The sequence below is a fragment of the Pseudophryne corroboree genome, chromosome 4 (assembly GCF_028390025.1).
Source record: "Pseudophryne corroboree isolate aPseCor3 chromosome 4, aPseCor3.hap2, whole genome shotgun sequence".
Classification (NCBI taxonomy): Eukaryota; Metazoa; Chordata; class Amphibia; order Anura; family Myobatrachidae; genus Pseudophryne; species Pseudophryne corroboree.
In genome coordinates, this window is record NC_086447.1 from 30,900,399 (window position 1) to 30,924,053 (window position 23,655).

The window sequence follows — 23,655 nt, forward strand, 5'->3', positions numbered from 1 at the left end:
AGATATTCAAACAAAATTGGCAAATTGCATGACATTCACAATTCAAGATTTAGGCTCATCCATACTTAAGGTTTTTATGCACCATTGAACTGATATACAGTGGTATCAAAACTGAGAAAAGAAAAGACCTACGATTTACTTGCATATGGCACCTCAGTGAACTTTGTAAAATGTATTTACAAATCTTTAATCAGGCAGTGGTGGAATCAAAAGTCATCTGCTAAGAAGGAATCATGATTTCTACAAAGATTTTAACATTTTCTATGGACCTTGTCATCTGAGCATATCTTAAGCAACAACTATAAGTGCGAAAACAGCACATAAGGAAAAGGATGCATTGGCCGGGAATCGAACCCGGGTCAACTGCTTGGCAGGCAGCTATGCTCACCACTATACCACCAATGCTTGAGCTCTTTTCGAATGCATATAATGGCCAATATGGAAATCACAACATCTGTTTGAAATATATTTATAGCCTGCGCTGTAGCACCATTGGTGGAAGATATTGAAACAAAATTGGAAAATTGCATGACATTCACAATTCAAGATTTAGGCTCATCCATACTTAAGGTTTTTATGCACCATTGAACTGATATACAGTGGTATCAAAACTGAGAAAAGAAAAGACCTTTGATTTTCTTGCATATGGCACCTCAGTGAACTTTGTAAAATGTATTTACAAATCTTTAATCAGGCAGTGGTGGAATCAAAAGTCATCTGCTAAGAAGGAATCATGATTTCTACAAAGATTTTAACATTTTCTAAGGACCTTGTCATCTGAGCATATCTTAAGCAACAACTATAAGTGCGAGAACAGCACATAAGGAAAAGGATGCATTGGCCGTGAATCGAACCCGAGTCAACTGCTTGGAAGGAAGCTATGCTCACCACTATACCACCAATGCTTGAGCGCTTTTTCAATGCATATAGTGGCCAATATGGAAATCACAACAACTGTTTGAAAGATATTTATAGCCTGCGCTGTAGCACCATTGGTGGAAGATATTCAAACAAAATTGGCAAATTGCATGACATTCACAATTCAAGATTTAGGCTCATCCATACTTAAGGTTTTTATGCACCATTGAACTGATATACAGTGGTATCAAAACTGAGAAAAGAAAAGACCTACGATTTACTTGCATATGGCACCTCAGTGAACTTTGTAAAATGTATTTACAAATCTTTAATCAGGCAGTGGTGGAATCAAAAGTCATCTGCTAAGAAGGAATCATGATTTCTACAAAGATTTTAACATTTTCTATGGACCTTGTCATCTGAGCATATCTTAAGCAACAACTATAAGTGCGAAAACAGCACATAAGGAAAAGGATACATTGGCCGGGAATCGAACCCGGGTCAACTGCTTGGAAGGCAGCTATGCTCACCACTATACCACCAATGCTTGAGCTCTTTTCGAATGCATATAGTGGCCAATATGGAAATCACAACAACTGTTTGAAAGATATTTATAGCCTGCGCTGTAGCACCATTGGTGGAAGATATTCAAACAAAATTGGCAAATTGCATGACATTCACAATTCAAGATTTAGGCTCATCCATACTTAAGGTTTTTATGCACCAATGAACTTACATACAGTGGTAACAAAACTTAGAAAAGAAAAGACCTTCGATTTACTTGCATATGGCACCTCAGTGAACTTTGTAAAATGTATTTACAAATCTTTAATCAGGCAGTGGTGGAATCAAAAGTCATCTGCTAAGAAGGAATCATGATTTCTACAAAGATTTTAACATTTTCTATGGACCTTGTCATCTGAGCATATCTTAAGCAACAACTATAAGTGCGAAAACAGCACGTAAGGAAAAGGATGCATTGGCCGGGAATCGACCCCGGGTCAACTGCTTGTAAGGCAGCTATGCTCACCACTATAGCACCAATGCTTGAGCACTTTTCAAATGCATTTAGTGGCCAATATGGAAATCACAACAACTGTTTGAAAGATTTTTATAGCCTGCGCTGTAGCACCATTGGTGGTAGATATTCAAACAAAATTGGCAAATTGCATGACATTCACAATTCAAGATTTAGGCTAATCCATACTTAAGGTTTTTATGCACCATTGAACTGATATACAGTGGTATAAAAACTGAGAATAGAAAAGACCTTCGTTTTACTTGCATATGGCACCTCAGTGAACTGTGTAAAATGTATTTACAAATCTTTAATTAGGCAGTGGTGGAATCAAAAGTAATCTGCTAAGAAGGAATCATGATTTCTACAAAGATTTTAACATTTTCTATGGACCTTGTCATCTGAGCATATCTTAAGCAACAACTATAAGTGCGAAAACAGCACATAAGGAAAAGGATGCATTGGCCGGGAATCGAAACCGGGTCAACTGCTTGGAAGGCAGCTATGCTCACCACTATAACACCAATGCTTGAGCTCTTTTCGATTGCATATAGTGGCCAATATGGAAATCACAACAACTGTTTGAAAGATATTTATAGCCTGCGCTGTAGCACCATTGGTGGAAGACATTCAAACAAAATTGGCAAATTGCATGACATTCACAATTCAAGATTTAGGCTCATCCATACTTAAGGTTTTTATGCACCATTGAACTGATATACAGTGGTATCAAAACTGAGAAAAGAAAAGACCTTCGATTTACTTGCATATGGCACCTCAGTGAACTTTGTAAAATGTATTTACAAATCTTTAATCAGGCAGTGGTGGAATCAAAAGTCATCTGCTAAGAAGGAATCATGATTTCTACAAAGATTTTAACATTTTCTATGGACCTTGTCATCTGAGCATATCTTAAGCAACAACTATAAGTGCGAAAACAGCACATAAGGAAAAGGATGCATTGGCCGGGATTCGAACCTGGGTCAACTGCTTGGAAGGCAGCTATGCTCACCACTATACCACCAATGCTTGAGCTCTTTTCGATTGCATATAGTGGGCAATATGGAAATCACAACAACTGTTTGAAAGATATTTATAGCCTGCGCTGTAGCACCATTGGTGGAAGATATTCAAACAAAATTGGCAAATTGCATGACATTCACAATTCAAGATTTAGGCTCATCCATACTTAAGGTTTTTATGCACCATTGAACTGATATACAGTGGTATCAAAACTGAGAAAAGAAAAGACCTACGATTTACTTGCATATGGCACCTCAGTGAACTTTGTAAAATGTATTTACAAATCTTTAATCAGGCAGTGGTGGAATCAAAAGTCATCTGCTAAGAAGGAATCATGATTTCTACAAAGATTTTAACATTTTCTATGGACCTTGTCATCTGAGCATATCTTAAGCAACAACTATAAGTGCGAAAACAGCACATAAGGAAAAGGATGCATTGGCCGGGAATCGAACCCGGGTCAACTGCTTGGCAGGCAGCTATGCTCACCACTATACCACCAATGCTTGAGCTCTTTTCGAATGCATATAATGGCCAATATGGAAATCACAACATCTGTTTGAAATATATTTATAGCCTGCGCTGTAGCACCATTGGTGGAAGATATTCAAACAAAATTGGAAAATTGCATGACATTCACAATTCAAGATTTAGGCTCATCCATACTTAAGGTTTTTATGCACCATTGAACTGATATACAGTGGTATCAAAACTGAGAAAAGAAAAGACCTTTGATTTTCTTGCATATGGCACCTCAGTGAACTTTGTAAAATGTATTTACAAATCTTTAATCAGGCAGTGGTGGAATCAAAAGTCATCTGCTAAGAAGGAATCATGATTTCTACAAAGATTTTAACATTTTCTAAGGACCTTGTCATCTGAGCATATCTTAAGCAACAACTATAAGTGCGAGAACAGCACATAAGGAAAAGGATGCATTGGCCGTGAATCGAACCCGAGTCAACTGCTTGGAAGGAAGCTATGCTCACCACTATACCACCAATGCTTGAGCGCTTTTTCAATGCATATAGTGGCCAATATGGAAATCACAACAACTGTTTGAAAGATATTTATAGCCTGCGCTGTAGCACCATTGGTGGAAGATATTCAAACAAAATTGGCAAATTGCATGACATTCACAATTCAAGATTTAGGCTCATCCATACTTAAGGTTTTTATGCACCATTGAACTGATATACAGTGGTATCAAAACTGAGAAAAGAAAAGACCTTCGTTTTACTTGCATATGGCACCTCAGTGAACTGTGTAAAATGTATTTACAAATCTTTAATTAGGCAGTGGTGGAATCAAAAGTCATCTGCTAAGAAGGAATCATGATTTCTACAAAGATTTTAACATTTTCTATGGACCTTGTCATCTGAGCATATCTTAAGCAACAACTATAAGTGCGAAAACAGCACATAAGGAAAAGGATACATTGGCCGGGAATCGAACCCGGGTCAACTGCTTGGAAGGCAGCTATGCTCACCACTATACCACCAATGCTTGAGCTCTTTTCGAATGCATATAGTGGCCAATATGGAAATCACAACAACTGTTTGAAAGATATTTATAGCCTGCGCTGTAGCACCATTGGTGGAAGATATTCAAACAAAATTGGCAAATTGCATGACATTCACAATTCAAGATTTAGGCTCATCCATACTTAAGGTTTTTATGCACCATTGAACTGATATACAGTGGTATCAAAACTGAGAAAAGAAAAGACCTACGATTTACTTGCATATGGCACCTCAGTGAACTTTGTAAAATGTATTTACAAATCTTTAATCAGGCAGTGGTGGAATCAAAAGTCATCTGCTAAGAAGGAATCATGATTTCTACAAAGATTTTAACATTTTCTATGGACCTTGTCATCTGAGCATATCTTAAGCAACAACTATAAGTGCGAAAACAGCACATAAGGAAAAGGATGCATTGGCCGGGAATCGAACCCGGGTCAACTGCTTGGCAGGCAGCTATGCTCACCACTATACCACCAATGCTTGAGCTCTTTTCAAATGCATATAATGGCCAATATGGAAATCACAACAACTGTTTGAAATATATTTATAGCCTGCGCTGTAGCACCATTGGTGGAAGATATTCAAACAAAATTGGAAAATTGCATGACATTCACAATTCAAGATTTAGGCTCATCCATACTTAAGGTTTTTATGCACCATTGAACTGATATACAGTGGTATCAAAACTGAGAAAAGAAAAGACCTTTGATTTTCTTGCATATGGCACCTCAGTGAACTTTGTAAAATGTATTTACAAATCTTTAATCAGGCAGTGGTGGAATCAAAAGTCATCTGCTAAGAAGGAATCATGATTTCTACAAAGATTTTAACATTTTCTAAGGACCTTGTCATCTGAGCATATCTTAAGCAACAACTATAAGTGCGAGAACAGCACATAAGGAAAAGGATGCATTGGCCGTGAATCGAACCCGAGTCAACTGCTTGGAAGGAAGCTATGCTCACCACTATACCACCAATGCTTGAGCGCTTTTTCAATGCATATAGTGGCCAATATGGAAATCACAACAACTGTTTGAAAGATATTTATAGCCTGCGCTGTAGCACCATTGGTGGAAGATATTCAAACAAAATTGGCAAATTGCATGACATTCACAATTCAAGATTTAGGCTCATCCATACTTAAGGTTTTTATGCACCATTGAACTGATATACAGTGGTATCAAAACTGAGAAAAGAAAAGACCTTCGTTTTACTTGCATATGGCACCTCAGTGAACTGTGTATAATGTATTTACAAATCTTTAATTAGGCAGTGGTGGAATCAAAAGTCATCTGCTAAGAAGGAATCATGATTTCTACAAAGATTTTAACATTTTCTATGGACCTTGTCATCTGAGCATATCTTAAGCAACAACTATAAGTGCGAAAACAGCACATAAGGAAAAGGATGCATTGGCCGGGAATCGAACCCGGGTCAACAACTTGGGAGGCAGCTATGCTCACCACTATACCACCAATGCTTGAGCTCTTTTCGAATGCATATAGTGGCCAATATGGAAATCACAACAACTGTTTGAAAGATATTTATAGCCTGCGCTGTAGCACCATTGGTGGAAGATATTCAAACAAAATTGGCAAATTGCATGACATTCACAATTCAAGATTTAGGCTCATCCATACTTAAGGTTTTTATGCACCATTGAACTGATATACAGTGGTATCAAAACTGAGAAAAGAAAAGACCTACGATTTACTTGCATATGGCACCTCAGTGAACTTTGTAAAATGTATTTACAAATCTTTAATCAGGCAGTGGTGGAATCAAAAGTCATCTGCTAAGAAGGAATCATGATTTCTACAAAGATTTTAACATTTTCTATGGACCTTGTCATCTGAGCATATCTTAAGCAACAACTATAAGTGCGAAAACAGCACATAAGGAAAAGGATACATTGGCCGGGAATCGAACCCGGGTCAACTGCTTGGAAGGCAGCTATGCTCACCACTATACCACCAATGCTTGAGCTCTTTTCGAATGCATATAGTGGCCAATATGGAAATCACAACAACTGTTTGAAAGATATTTATAGCCTGCGCTGTAGCACCATTGGTGGAAGATATTCAAACAAAATTGGCAAATTGCATGACATTCACAATTCAAGATTTAGGCTCATCCATACTTAAGGTTTTTATGCACCAATGAACTTACATACAGTGGTATCAAAACTGAGAAAAGAAAAGACCTTCGATTTACTTGCATATGGCACCTCAGTGAACTTTGTAAAATGTATTTACAAATCTTTAATCAGGCAGTGGTGGAATCAAAAGTCATCTGCTAAGAAGGAATCATGATTTCTACAAAGATTTTAACATTTTCTATGGACCTTGTCATCTGAGCATATCTTAAGCAACAACTATAAGTGCGAAAACAGCACATAAGGAAAAGGATGCATTGGCCGGGAATCGACCCCGGGTCAACTGCTTGTAAGGCAGCTATGCTCACCACTATAGCACCAATGCTTGAGCACTTTTCAAATGCATTTAGTGGCCAATATGGAAATCACAACAACTGTTTGAAAGATTTTTATAGCCTGCGCTGTAGCACCATTGGTGGTAGATATTCAAACAAAATTGGCAAATTGCATGACATTCACAATTCAAGATTTAGGCTAATCCATACTTAAGGTTTTTATGCACCATTGAACTGATATACAGTGGTATAAAAACTGAGAATAGAAAAGACCTTCGTTTTACTTGCATATGGCACCTCAGTGAACTGTGTAAAATGTATTTACAAATCTTTAATTAGGCAGTGGTGGAATCAAAAGTAATCTGCTAAGAAGGAATCATGATTTCTACAAAGATTTTAACATTTTCTATGGACCTTGTCATCTGAGCATATCTTAAGCAACAACTATAAGTGCGAAAACAGCACATAAGGAAAAGGATGCATTGGCCGGGAATCGAAACCGGGTCAACTGCTTGGAAGGCAGCTATGCTCACCACTATAACACCAATGCTTGAGCTCTTTTCGATTGCATATAGTGGCCAATATGGAAATCACAACAACTGTTTGAAAGATATTTATAGCCTGCGCTGTAGCACCATTGGTGGAAGACATTCAAACAAAATTGTCAAATTGCATGACATTCACAATTCAAGATTTAGGCTCATCCATACTTAAGGTTTTTATGCACCATTGAACTGATATACAGTGGTATCAAAACTGAGAAAAGAAAAGACCTTCGATTTACTTGCATATGGCACCTCAGTGAACTTTGTAAAATGTATTTACAAATCTTTAATCAGGCAGTGGTGGAATCAAAAGTCATCTGCTAAGAAGGAATCATGATTTCTACAAAGATTTTAACATTTTCTATGGACCTTGTCATCTGAGCATATCTTAAGCAACAACTATAAGTGCGAAAACAGCACATAAGGAAAAGGATGCATTGGCCGGGATTCGAACCTGGGTCAACTGCTTGGAAGGCAGCTATGCTCACCACTATACCACCAATGCTTGAGCTCTTTTCGATTGCATATAGTGGGCAATATGGAAATCACAACAACTGTTTGAAAGATATTTATAGCCTGCGCTGTAGCACCATTGGTGGAAGATATTCAAACAAAATTGGCAAATTGCATGACATTCACAATTCAAGATTTAGGCTCATCCATACTTAAGGTTTTTATGCACCATTGAACTGATATACAGTGGTATCAAAACTGAGAAAAGAAAATACCTACGATTTACTTGCATATGGCACCTCAGTGAACTTTGTAAAATGTATTTACAAATCTTTAATCAGGCAGTGGTGGAATCAAAAGTCATCTGCTAAGAAGGAATCATGATTTCTACAAAGATTTTAACATTTTCTATGGACCTTGTCATCTGAGCATATCTTAAGCAACAACTATAAGTGCGAAAACAGCACATAAGGAAAAGGATGCATTGGCCGGGAATCGAACCCGGGTCAACTGCTTGGCAGGCAGCTATGCTCACCACTATACCACCAATGCTTGAGCTCTTTTCGAATGCATATAATGGCCAATATGGAAATCACAACATCTGTTTGAAATATATTTATAGCCTGCGCTGTAGCACCATTGGTGGAAGATATTCAAACAAAATTGGAAAATTGCATGACATTCACAATTCAAGATTTAGGCTCATCCATACTTAAGGTTTTTATGCACCATTGAACTGATATACAGTGGTATCAAAACTGAGAAAAGAAAAGACCTTTGATTTTCTTGCATATGGCACCTCAGTGAACTTTGTAAAATGTATTTACAAATCTTTAATCAGGCAGTGGTGGAATCAAAAGTCATCTGCTAAGAAGGAATCATGATTTCTACAAAGATTTTAACATTTTCTAAGGACCTTGTCATCTGAGCATATCTTAAGCAACAACTATAAGTGCGAGAACAGCACATAAGGAAAAGGATGCATTGGCCGTGAATCGAACCCGAGTCAACTGCTTGGAAGGAAGCTATGCTCACCACTATACCACCAATGCTTGAGCGCTTTTTCAATGCATATAGTGGCCAATATGGAAATCACAACAACTGTTTGAAAGATATTTATAGCCTGCGCTGTAGCACCATTGGTGGAAGATATTCAAACAAAATTGGCAAATTGCATGACATTCACAATTCAAGATTTAGGCTCATCCATACTTAAGGTTTTTATGCACCATTGAACTGATATACAGTGGTATCAAAACTGAGAAAAGAAAAGACCTTCGTTTTACTTGCATATGGCACCTCAGTGAACTGTGTAAAATGTATTTACAAATCTTTAATTAGGCAGTGGTGGAATCAAAAGTCATCTGCTAAGAAGGAATCATGATTTCTACAAAGATTTTAACATTTTCTATGGACCTTGTCATCTGAGCATATCTTAAGCAACAACTATAAGTGCGAAAACAGCACATAAGGAAAAGGATACATTGGCCGGGAATCGAACCCGGGTCAACTGCTTGGAAGGCAGCTATGCTCACCACTATACCACCAATGCTTGAGCTCTTTTCGAATGCATATAGTGGCCAATATGGAAATCACAACAACTGTTTGAAAGATATTTATAGCCTGCGCTGTAGCACCATTGGTGGAAGATATTCAAACAAAATTGGCAAATTGCATGACATTCACAATTCAAGATTTAGGCTCATCCATACTTAAGGTTTTTATGCACCATTGAACTGATATACAGTGGTATCAAAACTGAGAAAAGAAAAGACCTTCGTTTTACTTGCATATGGCACCTCAGTGAACTGTGTAAAATGTATTTACAAATCTTTAATTAGGCAGTGGTGGAATCAAAAGTCATCTGCTAAGAAGGAATCATGATTTCTACAAAGATTTTAACATTTTCTATGGACCTTGTCATCTGAGCATATCTTAAGCAACAACTATAAGTGCGAAAACAGCACATAAGGAAAAGGATGCATTGGCCGGGAATCGAACCCGGGTCAACAACTTGGAAGGCAGTTATGCTCACCACTATACCACCAATGCTTGAGCTCTTTTCGAATGCATATAGTGGCCAATATGGAAATCACAACAACTGTTTGAAAGATATTTATAGCCTGCGCTGTAGCACCATTGGTGGAAGATATTCAAACAAAATTGGCAAATTGCATGACATTCACAATTCAAGATTTAGGCTCATCCATACTTAAGGTTTTTATGCACCATTGAACTGATATACAGTGGTATCAAAACTGAGAAAAGAAAAGACCTTTGATTTACTTGCATATGGCACCTCAGTGAACTTTGTAAAATGTATTTACAAATCTTTAATCAGGCAGTGGTGGAATCAAAAGTCATCTGCTAAGAAGGAATCATGATTTCTACAAAGATTTTAACATTTTCTATGGACCTTGTCATCTGAGCATATCTTAAGCAACAACTATAAGTGCGAAAACAGCACATAAGGAAAAGGATGCATTGGCCGGGAATCGAAACCGGGTCAACTGCTTGGAAGGCAGCTATGCTCACCACTATAACACCAATGCTTGAGCTCTTTTCGATTGCATATAGTGGCCAATATGGAAATCACAACAACTGTTTGAAAGATATTTATAGCCTGCGCTGTAGCACCATTGGTGGAAGATATTCAAACAAAATTGGCAAATTGCATGACATTCACAATTCAAGATTTAGGCTCATCCATACTTAAGGTTTTTATGCACCATTGAACTGATATACAGTGGTATAAAAACTGAGAATAGAAAAGACCTTCGTTTTACTTGCATATGGCACCTCAGTGAACTGTGTAAAATGTATTTACAAATCTTTAATTAGGCAGTGGTGGAATCAAAAGTAATCTGCTAAGAAGGAATCATGATTTCTACAAAGATTTTAACATTTTCTATGGACCTTGTCATCTGAGCATATCTTAAGCAACAACTATAAGTGCGAAAACAGCACATAAGGAAAAGGATGCATTGGCCGGGAATCGAAACCGGGTCAACTGCTTGGAAGGCAGCTATGCTCACCACTATAACACCAATGCTTGAGCTCTTTTCGATTGCATATAGTGGCCAATATGGAAATCACAACAACTGTTTGAAAGATATTTATAGCCTGCGCTGTAGCACCATTGGTGGAAGATATTCAAACAAAATTGGCAAATTGCATGACATTCACAATTCAAGATTTAGGCTCATCCATACTTAAGGTTTTTATGCACCATTGAACTGATATACAGTGGTATCAAAACTGAGAAAAGAAAAGACCTTCGATTTACTTGCATATGGCACCTCAGTGAACTTTGTAAAATGTATTTACAAATCTTTAATCAGGCAGTGGTGGAATCAAAAGTCATCTGCTAAGAAGGAATCATGATTTCTACAAAGATTTTAACATTTTCTATGGACCTTGTCATCTGAGCATATCTTAAGCAACAACTATAAGTGCGAAAACAGCACATAAGGAAAAGGATGCATTGGCCGGGAATCAACCCCGGGTCAACTGCTTGGAAGGCAGCTATGCTCACCACTATACCACCAATGCTTGAGCACTTTTCAAATGCATATAGTGGCCAATATGGAAATCACAACAACTGTTTGAAAGATTTTTATAGCCTGCGCTGTAGCACCATTGGTGGTAGATATTCAAACAAAATTGGCAAATTGCATGACATTCACAATTCAAGATTTAGGCTAATCCATACTTAAGGTTTTTATGCACCATTGAACTGATATACAGTGGTATCAAAACTGAGAAAAGAAAAGACCTTTGATTTACTTGCATATGGCACCTCAGTGAACTTTGTAGAATGTATTTACAAATCTTTAATCAGGCAGTGGTGGAATCAAAAGTCATCTGCTAAGAAGGAATCATGATTTCTACAAAGATTTTAACATTTTCTATGGACCTTGTCATCTGAGCATATCTTAAGCAACAACTATAATCGCGAAAACAGCACATAAGGAAAAGGATGCATTGGCCAGGAATCGAACACGAGTCAACTGCTTGGAAGGCAGCTATGCTCACCACTATACCACCAATGCTTGAGCGCTTTTTCAATGCATATAGTGGCCAATATGGAAATCACAACAACTGTTTGAAAGATATTTATAGCCTGCGCTGTAGCACCATTGGTGGAAGATATTCAAACAAAATTGGCAAATTGCATGACATTCACAATTCAAGATTTAGGCTCATCCATACTTAAGGTTTTTATGCACCATTGAACTTATATACAGTGGTATAAAAACTGAGAATAGAAAAGACCTTCGTTTTACTTGCATATGGCACCTCAGTGAACTGTGTAAAATGTATTTACAAATCTTTAATTAGGCAGTGGTGGAATCAAAAGTAATCTGCTAAGAAGGAATCATGATTTCTACAAAGATTTTAACATTTTCTATGGACCTTGTCATCTGAGCATATCTTAAGCAACAACTATAAGTGCGAAAACAGCACATAAGGAAAAGGATGCATTGGCCGGGAATCGAAACCGGGTCAACTGCTTGGAAGGCAGCTATGCTCACCACTATAACACCAATGCTTGAGCTCTTTTCGATTGCATATAGTGGCCAATATGGAAATCACAACAACTGTTTGAAAGATATTTATAGCCTGCGCTGTAGCACCATTGGTGGAAGATATTCAAACAAAATTGGCAAATTGCATGACATTCACAATTCAAGATTTAGGCTCATCCATACTTAAGGTTTTTATGCACCATTGAACTGATATACAGTGGTATCAAAACTGAGAAAAGAAAAGACCTTCGATTTACTTGCATATGGCACCTCAGTGAACTTTGTAAAATGTATTTACAAATCTTTAATCAGGCAGTGGTGGAATCAAAAGTCATCTGCTAAGAAGGAATCATGATTTCTACAAAGATTTTAACATTTTCTATGGACCTTGTCATCTGAGCATATCTTAAGCAACAACTATAAGTGCGAAAACAGCACATAAGGAAAAGGATGCATTGGCCGGGAATCAACCCCGGGTCAACTGCTTGGAAGGCAGCTATGCTCACCACTATACCACCAATGCTTGAGCACTTTTCAAATGCATATAGTGGCCAATATGGAAATCACAACAACTGTTTGAAAGATTTTTATAGCCTGCGCTGTAGCACCATTGGTGGTAGATATTCAAACAAAATTGGCAAATTGCATGACATTCACAATTCAAGATTTAGGCTAATCCATACTTAAGGTTTTTATGCACCATTGAACTGATATACAGTGGTATCAAAACTGAGAAAAGAAAAGACCTTTGATTTACTTGCATATGGCACCTCAGTGAACTTTGTAGAATGTATTTACAAATCTTTAATCAGGCAGTGGTGGAATCAAAAGTCATCTGCTAAGAAGGAATCATGATTTCTACAAAGATTTTAACATTTTCTATGGACCTTGTCATCTGAGCATATCTTAAGCAACAACTATAATCGCGAAAACAGCACATAAGGAAAAGGATGCATTGGCCAGGAATCGAACACGAGTCAACTGCTTGGAAGGCAGCTATGCTCACCACTATACCACCAATGCTTGAGCGCTTTTTCAATGCATATAGTGGCCAATATGGAAATCACAACAACTGTTTGAAAGATATTTATAGCCTGCGCTGTAGCACCATTGGTGGAAGATATTCAAACAAAATTGGCAAATTGCATGACATTCACAATTCAAGATTTAGGCTCATCCATACTTAAGGTTTTTATGCACCATTGAACTTATATACAGTGGTATAAAAACTGAGAATAGAAAAGACCTTCGTTTTACTTGCATATGGCACCTCAGTGAACTGTGTAAAATGTATTTACAAATCTTTAATTAGGCAGTGGTGGAATCAAAAGTAATCTGCTAAGAAAGAATAATGATTTCTACAAAGATTTTAACAATTTCTATGGACCTTGTCATCTGAGCATATCTTAAGCAACAACTATAAGTGCGAAAACAGCACATAAGGAAAAGGATGCATTGGCCGGGAATCGAACCCGGGTCAACTGCTTGGAAGGCAGCTATGCTCACCACTATACCACCAATGCTTGAGCACTTTTCGAATGCATATAGTGGCCAATATGGAAATCACAACAACTGTTTGAAAGATTTTTATAGCCTGCGCTGTAGCACCATTGGTGGTAGATATTCAAACAAAATTGGCAAATTGCATGACATTCACAATTCAAGATTTAGGCTCATCCATACTTAAGGTTTTTATGCACCATTGAACTGATATACAGTGGTATCAAAACTGAGAAAAGAAAAGACCTTTGATTTACTTGCATATGGCACCTCAGTGAACTTTGTAAAATGTATTTACAAATCTTTAATCATGCAGTGGTGGAATCAAAAGTCATCTGCTAAGAAGGAATCATGATTTCTACAAAGATTTTAACATTTTCTATGGACCTTGTCATCTGAGCATATCTTAAGCAACAACTATAACTGCGAAAACAGCACATAAGGAAAAGGATGCATTGGCCGGGAATCGAACCCGAGTCAATTGCTTGGAAGGCAGCTAGGCTCACCACTATACCACCAATGCTTGAGCGCTTTTTCGATGCATATAGTGGCCAATATGGAAATCACAACAACTGTTTGAAATATTTTTATAGCCTGCGCTGTAGCACCATTGGTGGAAGATATTCAAACAAAATTGGCAAATTGCATGACATTCACAATTCAAGATTTAGGCTCATCCATACTTCAGGTTTTTATGCACCATTGAACTGATATACAGTGGTATCAAAACTGAGAAAAGAAAAGACCTTTGATGTACTTGCATATGGCACCTCAGTGAACTTTGTAAAATGTATTTACAAATCTTTAATCAGGCAGTGGTGGAATCAAAAGTCATCTGCTAAGAAGGAATCATGATTTCTACAAAGATTTTAACATTTTCTATGGACCTTGTCATCTGAGCATATCTTAAGCAACAACTATAAGTGCGAAAACAGCACATAAGGAAAAGGATGCATTGGCCGGGAATCGAACCCGAGTCAATTGCTTGGAAGGCAGCTAGGCTCACCACTATACCACCAATGCTTGAGCGCTTTTTCGATGCATATAGTGGCCAATATGGAAATCACAACAACTGTTTGAAAGATATTTATAGCCTGCGCTGTAGCACCATTGGTGGAAGATATTCAAACAAAATTGGCAAATTGCATGACATTCACAATTCAAGATTTAGGCTCATCCATACTTAAGGTTTTTATGCACCATTGAACTGATATACAGTGGTATCAAAACTGAGAAAAGAAAAGACCTTCGATTTATTTGCATATGGCACCTCAGTGATTTTTGTAAAATGTATTTACAAATCTTTAATCAGGCAGTGGTGGAATCAAAAGTCATCTGCTAAGAAGGAATCATGATTTCTACAAAGATTTTAACATTTTCTATGGACCTTGTCATCTGAGCATATCTTAAGCAACAACTATAAGTGCGAAAACAGCACATAAGGAAAAGGATGCATTGGCCGGGAATCGAACCCAGGTCAACAGCTTGGAAGGCAGTTATGCTCACCACTATACCACCAATGCTTGAGCTCTTTTTGAATGCATATAGTGGCCAATATGGAAATCACAACAACTGTTTGAAAGATATTTATAGCCTGCGCTGTAGCACCATTGGTGGAAGATATTCAAACAAAATTGGCAAATTGCATGACATTCACAATTCAAGATTTAGGCTCATCCATACTTAAGGTTTTTATGCACCATTGAACTGATATACAGTGGTATCAAAACTGAGAAAAGAAAAGACCTTTGATTTACTTGCATATGGCACCTCAGTGAACTTTGTAAAATGTATTTACAAATCTTTAATCAGGCAGTGGTGGAATTAACAGTCATCTGCTAAGAAGGAATCATGATTTCTACAAAGATTTTAACATTTTCTATGGACCTTGTCATCTGAGCATATCTTAAGCAACAACTATAAGTGCGAAAACAGCACATAAGGAAAAGGATGCATTGGCTGGGAATCGAACCCGGGTCAACTGCTTGGAAAGCAGCTATGCTCACCACTATACCACCAATGCTTGAGCACTTTTCGAATGCATATAGTGGCCAATATGGAAATCACAACAACTGTTTGAAAGATATTTATAGCCTGCGCTGTAGCACCATTGGTGGAAGATATTCAAACAAAATTGGCAAATTGCATGACATTCACAATTCAAGATTTAGGCTCACCCATACTTAAGGTTTTTATGCACCAATGAACTTACATACAGTGGTATCAAAACTGAGAAAAGAAAAGACCTTCGATTTACTTGCATATGGCACCTCAGTGAACTTTGTAAAATGTATTTACAAATCTTTAATCAGGCAGTGGTGGAATCAAAAGTCATCTGCTAAGAAGGAATCATGATTTCTACAAAGATTTTAACATTTTCTATGGACCTTGTCATCTGAGCATATCTTAAGCAACAACTATAAGTGCGAAAACAGCACATAAGGAAAAGGATGCATTGGCCGGGAATCGACCCCGGGTCAACTGCTTGTAAGGCAGCTATGCTCACCACTATAGCACCAATGCTTGAGCACTTTTCAAATGCATATAGTGGCCAATATGGAAATCACAACAACTGTTTGAAAGATTATTATAGCCTGCGCTGTAGCACCATTGGTGGTAGATATTCAAACAAAATTGGCAAATTGCATGACATTCACAATTCAAGATTTAGGCTAATCCATACTTAAGGTTTTTATGCACCATTGAACTGATATACAGTGGTATAAAAACTGAGAATAGAAAAGACCTTCGTTTTACTTGCATATGGCACCTCAGTGAACTGTGTAAAATGTATTTACAAATCTTTAATTAGGCAGTGGTGGAATCAAAAGTAATCTGCTAAGAAGGAATCATGATTTCTACAAAGATTTTAACATTTTCTATGGACCTTGTCATCTGAGCATATCTTAAGCAACAACTATAAGTGCGAAAACAGCACATAAGGAAAAGGATGCATTGGCCGGGAATCGAAACCGGGTCAACTGCTTGGAAGGCAGCTATGCTCACCACTATAACACCAATGCTTGAGCTCTTTTCGATTGCATATAGTGGCCAATATGGAAATCACAACAACTGTTTGAAAGATATTTATAGCCTGCGCTGTAGCACCATTGGTGGAAGATATTCAAACAAAATTGGCAAATTGCATGACATTCACAATTCAAGATTTAGGCTCATCCATACTTAAGGTTTTTATGCACCATTGAACTGATATACAGTGGTATCAAAACTGAGAAAAGAAAAGACCTTCGATTTACTTGCATATGGCACCTCAGTGAACTTTGTAAAATGTATTTACAAATCTTTAATCAGGCAGTGGTGGAATCAAAAGTCATCTGCTAAGAAGGAATCATGATTTCTACAAAGATTTTAACATTTTCTATGGACCTTGTCATCTGAGCATATCTTAAGCAACAACTATAAGTGCGAAAACAGCACATAAGGAAAAGGATGCATTGGCCGGGAATCAACCCCGGGTCAACTGCTTGGAAGGCAGCTATGCTCACCACTATACCACCAATGCTTGAGCACTTTTCAAATGCATATAGTGGCCAATATGGAAATCACAACAACTGTTTGAAAGATTTTTATAGCCTGCGCTGTAGCACCATTGGTGGTAGATATTCAAACAAAATTGGCAAATTGCATGACATTCACAATTCAAGATTTAGGCTAATCCATACTTAAGGTTTTTATGCACCATTGAACTGATATACAGTGGTATCAAAACTGAGAAAAGAAAAGACCTTTGATTTACTTGCATATGGCACCTCAGTGAACTTTGTAGAATGTATTTACAAATCTTTAATCAGGCAGTGGTGGAATCAAAAGTCATCTGCTAAGAAGGAATCATGATTTCTACAAAGATTTTAACATTTTCTATGGACCTTGTCATCTGAGCATATCTTAAGCAACAACTATAATCGCGAAAACAGCACATAAGGAAAAGGATGCATTGGCCAGGAATCGAACACGAGTCAACTGCTTGGAAGGCAGCTATGCTCACCACTATACCACCAATGCTTGAGCGCTTTTTCAATGCATATAGTGGCCAATATGGAAATCACAACAACTGTTTGAAAGATATTTATAGCCTGCGCTGTAGCACCATTGGTGGAAGATATTCAAACAAAATTGGCAAATTGCATGACATTCACAATTCAAGATTTAGGCTCATCCATACTTAAGGTTTTTATGCACCATTGAACTTATATACAGTGGTATAAAAACTGAGAATAGAAAAGACCTTCGTTTTACTTGCATATGGCACCTCAGTGAACTGTGTAAAATGTATTTACAAATCTTTAATTAGGCAGTGGTGGAATCAAAAGTAATCTGCTAAGAAAGAATAATGATTTCTACAAAGATTTTAACAATTTCTATGGACCTTGTCATCTGAGCATATCTTAAGCAACAACTATAAGTGCGAAAACAGCACATAAGGAAAAGGATGCATTGGCCGGGAATCGAACCCGGGTCAACTGCTTGGAAGGCAGCTATGCTCACCACTATACCACCAATGCTTGAGCACTTTTCGAATGCATATAGTGGCCAATATGGAAATCACAACAACTGTTTGAAAGATTTTTATAGCCTGCGCTGTAGCACCATTGGTGGTAGATATTCAAACAAAATTGGCAAATTGCATGACATTCACAATTCAAGATTTAGGCTCATCCATACTTAAGGTTTTTATGCACCATTGAACTGATATACAGTGGTATCAAAACTGAGAAAAGAAAAGACCTTTGATTTACTTGCATATGGCACCTCAGTGAACTTTGTAAAATGTATTTACAAATCTTTAATCATGCAGTGGTGGAATCAAAAGTCATCTGCTAAGAAGGAATCATGATTTCTACAAAGATTTTAACATTTTCTATGGACCTTGTCATCTGAGCATATCTTAAGCAACAACTATAACTGCGAAAACAGCACATAAGGAAAAGGATGCATTGGCCGGGAATCGAACCCGAGTCAATTGCTTGGAAGGCAGCTAGGCTCACCACTATACCACCAATGCTTGAGCGCTTTTTCGATGCATATAGTGGCCAATATGGAAATCACAACAACTGTTTGAAATATTTTTATAGCCTGCGCTGTAGCACCATTGGTGGAAGATATTCAAACAAAATTGGCAAATTGCATGACATTCACAATTCAAGATTTAGGCTCATCCATACTTAAGGTTTTTATGCACCATTGAACTGATATACAGTGGTATCAAAACTGAGAAAAGAAAAGACCTTTGATGTACTTGCATATGGCACCTCAGTGAACTTTGTAAAATGTATTTACAAATCTTTAATCAGGCAGTGGTGGAATCAAAAGTCATCTGCTAAGAAGGAATCATGATTTCTACAAAGATTTTAACATTTTCTATGGACCTTGTCATCTGAGCATATCTTAAGCAACAACTATAAGTGCGAAAACAGCACATAAGGAAAAGGATGCATTGGCCGGGAATCGAACCCGAGTCAATTGCTTGGAAGGCAGCTAGGCTCACCACTATACCACCAATGCTTGAGCGCTTTTTCGATGCATATAGTGGCCAATATGGAAATCACAACAACTGTTTGAAAGATATTTATAGCCTGCGCTGTAGCACCATTGGTGGAAGATATTCAAACAAAATTGGCAAATTGCATGACATTCACAATTCAAGATTTAGGCTCATCCATACTTAAGGTTTTTATGCACCATTGAACTGATATACAGTGGTATCAAAACTGAGAAAAGAAAAGACCTTCGATTTACTTGCATATGGCACCTCAGTGATTTTTGTAAAATGTATTTACAAATCTTTAATCAGGCAGTGGTGGAATCAAAAGTCATCTGCTAAGAAGGAATCATGATTTCTACAAAGATTTTAACATTTTCTATGGACCTTGTCATCTGAGCATATCTTAAGCAACAACTATAAGTGCGAAAACAGCACATAAGGAAAAGGATGCATTGGCCGGGAATCGAACCCGGGTCAACAGCTTGGAAGGCAGTTATGCTCACCACTATACCACCAATGCTTGAGCTCTTTTTGAATGCATATAGTGGCCAATATGGAAATCACAACAACTGTTTGAAAGATATTTATAGCCTGCGCTGTAGCACCATTGGTGGAAGATATTCAAACAAAATTGGCAAATTGCATGACATTCACAATTCAAGATTTAGGCTCATCCATACTTAAGGTTTTTATGCACCATTGAACTGATATACAGTGGTATCAAAACTGAGAAAAGAAAAGACCTTTGATTTACTTGCATATGGCACCTCAGTGAACTTTGTAAAATGTATTTACAAATCTTTAATCAGGCAGTGGTGGAATTAACAGTCATCTGCTAAGAAGGAATCATGATTTCTACAAAGATTTTAACATTTTCTATGGACCTTGTCATCTGAGCATATCTTAAGCAACAACTATAAGTGCGAAAACAGCACATAAGGAAAAGGATGCATTGGCTGGGAATCGAACCCGGGTCAACTGCTTGGAAGGCAGCTATGCTCACCACTATACCACCAATGCTTGAGCACTTTTCGAATGCATATAGTGGCCAATATGGAAATCACAACAACTGTTTGAAAGATATTTATAGCCTGCGCTGTAGCACCATTGGTGGAAGATATTCAAACAAAATTGGCAAATTGCATGACATTCACAATTCAAGATTTAGGCTCACCCATACTTAAGGTTTTTATGCACCAATGAACTTACATACAGTGGTATCAAAACTGAGAAAAGAAAAGACCTTCGATTTACTTGCATATGGCACCTCAGTGAACTTTGTAAAATGTATTTACAAATCTTTAATCAGGCAGTGGTGGAATCAAAAGTCATCTGCTAAGAAGGAATCATGATTTCTACAAAGATTTTAACATTTTCTATGGACCTTGTCATCTGAGCATATCTTAAGCAACAACTCTAAGTGCGAAAACAGCACATAAGGAAAAGGATGCATTGGCCGAGAATCGACCCCGGGTCAACTGCTTGGAAGGCAGCTATGCTCACCACTATACCACCAATGCTTGAGCACTTTTCAAATGCATATCGTGGCCAATATGGAAATCACAACAACTGTTTGAAAGATTTTTATAGCCTGCGCTGTAGCACCATTGGTGGTAGATATTCAAACAAAATTGACAAATTGCATGACATTCACAAATTCAAGATTTAGGCTAATCCATACTTAAGGTTTTTATGCACCATTGAACTGATATACAGTGGTATCAAAACTGAGAAAAGAAAAGACCTTTGATGTACTTGCATATGGCACCTCAGTGAACTTTGTAAAATGTGTTTACAAATCTTTAATCATGCAGTGGTGGAATCAAAAGTCATCTGCTAAGAAGGAATCATGATTTCTACAAAGCTTTTAACATTTTCTATGGACCTTGTCATCTGAGCATATCTTAAGCAACAACTATAAGTGCGAAAACAGAACATAAGGAAAAGGATGCATTGGCCGGGAATCGAACCCGGGTCAACTGCTTGGAAGGCAGCTATGCTCACCACTATACCACCAATGCTTGAGCTCTTTGCGAATGCATATAGTGGCCAATATGGAAATCACAACAACTGTTTCAAAGATATTTATAGCCTGCGCTGTAGCACCATTGGTGGAAGATATTCAAACAAAATTGGAAAATTGCATGACATTCACAATTCAAGATTTAGGCTCATCCATACTTAAGGTTTTTATGCACCATTGAACTGATATACAGTGGTATCAAAACTGAGAAAAGAAAAGACCTTTGATTTACTTGCATATGGCACCTCCGTGAACTTTGTAAAATGTATTTACAAATCTTTAATCAGGCAGTGGTGGAATCAAAAGTCATCTGCTAAGAAGGAATCATGATTTCTACAAAGATTTTAACATTTTCTATGGACCTTGTCATCTGAGCATATCTTAAGCAACAACTATAAGTGCGAAAACAGCACATAAGGAAAAGGATGCATTGGCCGGGAATCGAACACGGGTCAACTGCTTGTAAGGCAGCTATGCTCACCACTATACCACCAATGCTTGAGCACTTTTTCAATGCATATAGTGACCAATATGGAAATCACAACAACTGTTTGAAAGATATTTATAGCCTGCGCTGTAGCACCATTGGTGGAAGATATTCAAACAAAATTGGCAAATTGCATGACATTCACAATTCAAGATTTAGGCTCATCCATACTTAAGGTTTTTATGCACCATTGAACTGATATACAGTGGTATAAAAACTGAGAATAGAAAAGACCTTCGTTTTACTTGCATATGGCACCTCAGTGAACTGTGTAAAATGTATTTACAAATCTTTAATCAGGCAGTGGTGGAATCAAAAGTCATCTGCTAAGAAGGAATCATGATTTCTACAAAGATTTTAACATTTTCTATGGACCTTGTCATCTGAGCATATCTTAAGCAACAACTATAAGTGCGAAAACAGCACATAAGGAAAAGGATGCATTGGTCGGGAATCGAAACCGGGTCAACAGCTTGGAAGGCAGCTATGCTCACCACTATACCACCAATGCTTGAGCTCTTTTCAAATGCATATAGTGGCCAATATGGAAATCACAACAACTGTTTGAAAGATATTTATAGCCTGCGCTGTAGCACCATTGGTGGAAGATATTCAAACAAAATTGGCAAATTGCATGACATTCACAATTCAAGATTTAGGCTCATCCATACTTAAGGTTTTTATGCACCATTGAACTGATATACAGTGGTATCAAAACTGAGAAAAGAAAAGACCTTCGATTTACTTGCATATGGCACCTCAGTGAACTTTGTAAAATGTATTTACAAATCTTTAATCAGGCAGTGGTGGAATCAAAAGTCATCTGCTAAGAAGGAATCATGATTTCTACAAAGATTTTAACATTTTCTATGGACCTTGTCATCTGAGCATATCTTAAGCAACAACTATAAGTGCGAAAACAGCACATAAGGAAAAGGATGCATTGGCCGGGAATCGAACCCGGGTCAACTGATTGGAAGGCAGCTATGCTCACCACTATACCACCAATGCTTGAGCACTTTTCGAATGCATATAGTGGCCAATATGGAAATCACAACAACTGTTTGAAAGATTTTTATAGCCTGCGCTGTATCACCATTGTTGGTAGATAGTCAAACAAAATTGGCAAATTGCATGACATTCACAATTCAAGATTTAGGCTCATCCATACTTAAGGTTTTTATGCACCATTGAACTGATATACAGTGGTATCAAAACTGAGAAAAGAAAAGACCTTTGATGTATTTGCATATGGCACCTCAGTGAACTTTGTAAAATGTGTTTACAAATCTTTAATCATGCAGTGGTGGAATCAAAAGTCATCTGCTAAGAAGGAATCATGATTTCTACAAAGATTTTAACATTTTCTATGGACCTTGTCATCTGAGCATATCTTAAGCAACAACTATAAGTGCGAAAACAGCACATAAGGAAAAGGATGCATTGGCCGGGAATCGAACCCGGGTCAACAGCTTGGAAGGCAGCTATGCGCACCACTATACCACCAATGCTTGAGCTCTTTTCAAATGCATATAGTGGCCAATATGGAAATCACAACAACTGTTTGAAAGATATTTATAGCCTGCGCTGTAGCACCATTGGTGGAATATATTCAAACAAAATTGGCAAATTGCATGACATTCACAATTCAAGATTTAGGCTCATCCATACTTAAGGTTTTTATGCACCATTGAACTGATATACAGTGGTATCAAAACTGAGAAAAGAAAAGACCTTCGATTTACTTGCATATGGCACCT

General features: G+C 37.5%; 25 non-coding genes across 25 annotated transcripts; all 25 read right to left on the reverse strand.

Moving 5' to 3' along the window:
- Positions 1-333: 333 nt before the first annotated feature.
- Positions 334-405, reverse strand: TRNAG-GCC (transfer RNA glycine (anticodon GCC)). The gene has a single exon. It is a non-coding gene; the product is annotated as a tRNA-Gly (tRNA).
- A 928-nt stretch (positions 406-1,333) lies between these two features.
- On the reverse strand, positions 1,334-1,405 carry TRNAG-UCC (transfer RNA glycine (anticodon UCC)). The gene has a single exon. It is a non-coding gene; the product is annotated as a tRNA-Gly (tRNA).
- Positions 1,406-1,833: 428 nt separating this feature from the next.
- Positions 1,834-1,905, reverse strand: TRNAV-UAC (transfer RNA valine (anticodon UAC)). The gene has a single exon. It is a non-coding gene; the product is annotated as a tRNA-Val (tRNA).
- A 928-nt stretch (positions 1,906-2,833) lies between these two features.
- Positions 2,834-2,905, reverse strand: TRNAG-UCC (transfer RNA glycine (anticodon UCC)). The gene has a single exon. It is a non-coding gene; the product is annotated as a tRNA-Gly (tRNA).
- Positions 2,906-3,333: 428 nt separating this feature from the next.
- Positions 3,334-3,405, reverse strand: TRNAG-GCC (transfer RNA glycine (anticodon GCC)). The gene has a single exon. It is a non-coding gene; the product is annotated as a tRNA-Gly (tRNA).
- Positions 3,406-4,333: 928 nt separating this feature from the next.
- TRNAG-UCC (transfer RNA glycine (anticodon UCC)) lies at positions 4,334-4,405 on the reverse strand. Its single transcript has one exon. It is a non-coding gene; the product is annotated as a tRNA-Gly (tRNA).
- A 428-nt stretch (positions 4,406-4,833) lies between these two features.
- Positions 4,834-4,905, reverse strand: TRNAG-GCC (transfer RNA glycine (anticodon GCC)). Its single transcript has one exon. It is a non-coding gene; the product is annotated as a tRNA-Gly (tRNA).
- A 928-nt stretch (positions 4,906-5,833) lies between these two features.
- On the reverse strand, positions 5,834-5,905 carry TRNAG-CCC (transfer RNA glycine (anticodon CCC)). Its single transcript has one exon. It is a non-coding gene; the product is annotated as a tRNA-Gly (tRNA).
- Positions 5,906-6,333: 428 nt separating this feature from the next.
- Positions 6,334-6,405, reverse strand: TRNAG-UCC (transfer RNA glycine (anticodon UCC)). Its single transcript has one exon. It is a non-coding gene; the product is annotated as a tRNA-Gly (tRNA).
- Positions 6,406-6,833: 428 nt separating this feature from the next.
- On the reverse strand, positions 6,834-6,905 carry TRNAV-UAC (transfer RNA valine (anticodon UAC)). Its single transcript has one exon. It is a non-coding gene; the product is annotated as a tRNA-Val (tRNA).
- Positions 6,906-7,833: 928 nt separating this feature from the next.
- Positions 7,834-7,905, reverse strand: TRNAG-UCC (transfer RNA glycine (anticodon UCC)). The gene has a single exon. It is a non-coding gene; the product is annotated as a tRNA-Gly (tRNA).
- Positions 7,906-8,333: 428 nt separating this feature from the next.
- On the reverse strand, positions 8,334-8,405 carry TRNAG-GCC (transfer RNA glycine (anticodon GCC)). The gene has a single exon. It is a non-coding gene; the product is annotated as a tRNA-Gly (tRNA).
- A 928-nt stretch (positions 8,406-9,333) lies between these two features.
- On the reverse strand, positions 9,334-9,405 carry TRNAG-UCC (transfer RNA glycine (anticodon UCC)). Its single transcript has one exon. It is a non-coding gene; the product is annotated as a tRNA-Gly (tRNA).
- Positions 9,406-9,833: 428 nt separating this feature from the next.
- TRNAG-UCC (transfer RNA glycine (anticodon UCC)) lies at positions 9,834-9,905 on the reverse strand. The gene has a single exon. It is a non-coding gene; the product is annotated as a tRNA-Gly (tRNA).
- Positions 9,906-13,833: 3,928 nt separating this feature from the next.
- On the reverse strand, positions 13,834-13,905 carry TRNAG-UCC (transfer RNA glycine (anticodon UCC)). Its single transcript has one exon. It is a non-coding gene; the product is annotated as a tRNA-Gly (tRNA).
- A 1,428-nt stretch (positions 13,906-15,333) lies between these two features.
- On the reverse strand, positions 15,334-15,405 carry TRNAG-UCC (transfer RNA glycine (anticodon UCC)). Its single transcript has one exon. It is a non-coding gene; the product is annotated as a tRNA-Gly (tRNA).
- Positions 15,406-15,833: 428 nt separating this feature from the next.
- TRNAG-UCC (transfer RNA glycine (anticodon UCC)) lies at positions 15,834-15,905 on the reverse strand. The gene has a single exon. It is a non-coding gene; the product is annotated as a tRNA-Gly (tRNA).
- A 428-nt stretch (positions 15,906-16,333) lies between these two features.
- TRNAV-UAC (transfer RNA valine (anticodon UAC)) lies at positions 16,334-16,405 on the reverse strand. The gene has a single exon. It is a non-coding gene; the product is annotated as a tRNA-Val (tRNA).
- Positions 16,406-18,333: 1,928 nt separating this feature from the next.
- On the reverse strand, positions 18,334-18,405 carry TRNAG-UCC (transfer RNA glycine (anticodon UCC)). The gene has a single exon. It is a non-coding gene; the product is annotated as a tRNA-Gly (tRNA).
- Positions 18,406-19,833: 1,428 nt separating this feature from the next.
- Positions 19,834-19,905, reverse strand: TRNAG-UCC (transfer RNA glycine (anticodon UCC)). The gene has a single exon. It is a non-coding gene; the product is annotated as a tRNA-Gly (tRNA).
- Positions 19,906-20,333: 428 nt separating this feature from the next.
- TRNAG-UCC (transfer RNA glycine (anticodon UCC)) lies at positions 20,334-20,405 on the reverse strand. Its single transcript has one exon. It is a non-coding gene; the product is annotated as a tRNA-Gly (tRNA).
- Positions 20,406-21,334: 929 nt separating this feature from the next.
- TRNAG-UCC (transfer RNA glycine (anticodon UCC)) lies at positions 21,335-21,406 on the reverse strand. Its single transcript has one exon. It is a non-coding gene; the product is annotated as a tRNA-Gly (tRNA).
- A 428-nt stretch (positions 21,407-21,834) lies between these two features.
- On the reverse strand, positions 21,835-21,906 carry TRNAV-UAC (transfer RNA valine (anticodon UAC)). Its single transcript has one exon. It is a non-coding gene; the product is annotated as a tRNA-Val (tRNA).
- A 928-nt stretch (positions 21,907-22,834) lies between these two features.
- On the reverse strand, positions 22,835-22,906 carry TRNAG-UCC (transfer RNA glycine (anticodon UCC)). Its single transcript has one exon. It is a non-coding gene; the product is annotated as a tRNA-Gly (tRNA).
- A 428-nt stretch (positions 22,907-23,334) lies between these two features.
- TRNAG-UCC (transfer RNA glycine (anticodon UCC)) lies at positions 23,335-23,406 on the reverse strand. The gene has a single exon. It is a non-coding gene; the product is annotated as a tRNA-Gly (tRNA).
- Between the last annotated feature and the right edge of the window lie 249 nt (positions 23,407-23,655).